The 3,192-nt window shown below is 55.0% G+C and overlaps 1 protein-coding gene across 1 annotated transcript in view; it reads right to left on the bottom strand.

Moving 5' to 3' along the window:
- PPP1R16A (protein phosphatase 1, regulatory subunit 16A) overlaps positions 1-3,192 on the bottom strand; it is a gene marked incomplete at its 3' end in the record, with an annotated part of 45,468 nt that overhangs the window by 15,821 nt on the left and 26,455 nt on the right. The window contains exon 2 of the mRNA XM_011975711.1: positions 2,249-2,412. The remainder of the gene's footprint in view (positions 1-2,248; positions 2,413-3,192) is intronic.

Here is a 3,192-nt window from a genome sequence, read left to right as displayed (position 1 = left end):
TTTCTACTAAAAATACAAAAAATTAGCTGGGTGTGGTGGCGGGCGCCTGTAGTCCCAGCTACTTGGGAGGCTCAGGCAGGAGAATCGCTTGAACCCAGGAGGCGGAGCTTGCAGTGAGCCAGAATTGCATCACTGTACTCTAGCCTGGGTGACAGAGAGAGACTCCGTCTCAAAAATTAAACAAAGTACGCCTTTTGACAGCCTGATTTCTAGGACCTCACCCTACTAAAACCCCCAGAGCAGGTCAGCTAGAGGGACTGACGGTGCTGGGGAGCCTGCCTGCCTTCTGGCCGCACATCACAGGGTGAAAGCCCACGTACCACGGTGCAGTGGGCGGCACCTGGACGGCCCCACAGGAGCCCCACAGGAGCCCCACCAGGGACGGGCCGGCCCAGTACCCCCACACTGCCTGCCCTACGGCTGGTTCTGGGGGCTTTTATAGCCCAGTTATGCTTAGGCTTGGTGGAGTTGGTTCCTGTAACTTACAACTAAAAAACTTGGTTGTTTTGTTGTTGATTTTTTATGTTTTTTAAGAGACAGGGTCTCACTCTTGCCCAGGCTGGGGTGCAGTGGTACAATCACGGCTCACTGCAGCCTTGACCTCCCAAGGTCAAGCAGTCCTCCCACCTTGGCCTCCCAAGTAGCTGGGACCACAGGTGGGATCACCACACCCAGAAAATTGTTCTTTCTTTTTTTTTTTGAGATGGAGTCTCACTCTTGCCCAGGCTGGAGTGCAGTGGCGCGACCTCTGCTCTCTGCAAGCTCCGCCTCCGGGTTCCCGCCATTCTCCTGCCTCAGCCTCCCGAGTAGCTGGGACTACAGGCCACCGCCACCTCGCCCGGCTAATTTTTTGTATTTTTAGTAGATACGGGGTTTCACCGTGTTAGCCAGGATGGTCTCAATCTCCTGACCTGGAGATCCACCCGCCTCGGCCTCCCAAAGTGCTGGGATTACAGGTGTGAGCCACCACGCCCAGCCTACACCTGGCTAATTTTTAAATTTGTTTTGTAGAGACAGTGTTTTCCTGTGTTGCCCAGGCTTGTGTCTGGACTCCTGGACTTAAGCAATCCTTATGCCTCGGCCTCCCAAAGTGCTGGGATTATAGGTATGATCCACCACATCCGACCAGATCTGATTTTATTTGTAGCAGTATCTACGAGATACAGAGCAAAAAATGGGAAACTACCTAGATGCCTATCATTCTGGGAAAAAATAACTGTGTAGCCGTTCTGTAGAATAACGTCTATACATACACATCTGTTAACAAGAGGAGGTGGGTCTCAATGTCCTTGGGAGAATGGCTATGGTATCTTGCCAGTGGGTACAGAGGCTGCCAGAGCCTGGCTAAAAGTGTTACATACACACAGACTGGTTTGTTTGATTCTGTTTTGTTTGTTTCTGAGGCAGGGTCTTGCTCTGTCCCCAGGCTGGAGTGCAGTGCTGCAATCACAGCTCACTGCAGCCTCAACTTCCTGGGCTCCAGCGATCCTCCCATCTCAGCCTCCCCAGTAGCTAGGACTACAGGTGCACGCCACCACACCCGGCTTATTTGTTGTTGTCTTTTTTGTGTGTGGAGTTGGGGTGTCCCTGTGTTGCCCAGACTGGTCTCAAACTCCTGGGCTGATGCGACCCTCCTGCCTCAGCCTCCCAAAGTGTTGTGATCACAGACATGCGTCACCATGCCTGGCCAGACTTCTTTGTATGGGCAGAGAGGCTGTCTGGGAGTCAGTGGCTGCAGTGCTGGACTCTCAGAAGGACTGCTGACCTTCTGAAGGTGCAGGCTCTGGAGACATGCCTCACCCCAGCTGTAACCAACCCCAGTGCTGGGTGTCCTGCCAGAGAGATGTTCACCGTTCATCGGGAAGGCTGGATGGGAGGCTTCTCCAGCCAGACTGCTGGTCTCTCCCCAACCCTTGGTTGGACAGACAGCAGCTCACCGTTTTGTTTTTTTTTTTGAGACAGGGTCTTGCTCTGTCACCCAGGTTGGAGTGCAGTGGTGCGATCTCGGCTCACAGCAACCTCCACCTCCCAGGTTCAAGCGATTTTCCTGCCTAAGTCTCCCAATTAGCTGAGATTACAGGCGCCTGCCACCACACGGGCTAATTTTTGTATTTTTAGTAGATACGGCGTTTTGTCATGTTGGCCAGGCTGGTCTGGAACTCCTGACCTCAGGTGATCTGCCCGCCTTGGCCTCCCAAAGTGCTGGGATTATAGGCGCGAGCCATCACACCCAGCCCCAGCAGCTTACCTTTGAGGACTCCTGATGGCACCTCCCGACCCCTGCCACCAACCCACAGCAGCGTCTACACGTGGGTTCTGTGTCCCGGCCAGTCTCTTCCACTAGACGACAGGCTTGCTGAGAGCACAATCTGCAGGCCCCTCTTCTACGACTCCTCACCCATGTGCCAGCACCTGGAAGAGGGGCCTTCATCAGCCGTTGTGAAGGACCGAGGGAGCCAGGCAGAAGCTGGCAAGGCAGGCACAGCTCAGTGCGGCCAAGGAGTGGACAAGCTCAGGCCAAGGCTCCCTATGGCCCGTGGCCCGTGGCCCGCATGGTCCACTCTGAAAAGAAGCCAAATGTCCAGAGACCTCCCAAAACGTGACAAGGACAGCACCAGCCATAAAGCAGGTTGGTGGCTGCTGGAGAGGTTCCATTTGCACTTGTCTGCCTGTGCCCTGGGGAGGGACAGCGGGGGCAGGCCCTGCCTTTAAGCAGCCTACATCTGGGGACTGGAGTCGAGCTGCAGGATGCACACCAGCATGTCACACCACGTCTACTGCGGTCACCACAGAAGGCATGGGGTGTCCAGGGCAGATGAAGAGGCTCTGGAGGGGCCTCTGCAGCTGCATGAAGCTCTGGGAGGGAGGCCCCAGCAGTAAGTTTCCTACACACAGGGCACGCCCGGGGCCTGCAGACTGCTCCAAGGAAGCAGCAGTTTAGGGGAAGTGGTGGCTGGATGAGTGAGTGGTGATGGGGGCAGGAGGGAGGGTCTGAGTGTCCTCCAGGGCCCAATGTGCAGCTCACCCCCTCCCAGTCCAACCCTCAGAAGTTCATCCCAAAGCATCTGCATCGGCATGAAATACTGCAACCTCTGGCTCCTGGGTTCAAATGATTCTCCTGCCTCAGCCTCCTGAGTAGCTGCGATTATAGGTGTGTGGCACAACACCCAGCTAATATTTGTATTTTTAGTA

The sequence above is a fragment of the Mandrillus leucophaeus genome, unplaced genomic scaffold, assembly GCF_000951045.1.
Source record: "Mandrillus leucophaeus isolate KB7577 unplaced genomic scaffold, Mleu.le_1.0 Scaffold158, whole genome shotgun sequence".
Classification (NCBI taxonomy): Eukaryota; Metazoa; Chordata; class Mammalia; order Primates; family Cercopithecidae; genus Mandrillus; species Mandrillus leucophaeus.
Note: the sequence above shows the minus strand (reverse complement) of the source record. Positions and strands in the feature narration are given on the sequence as shown.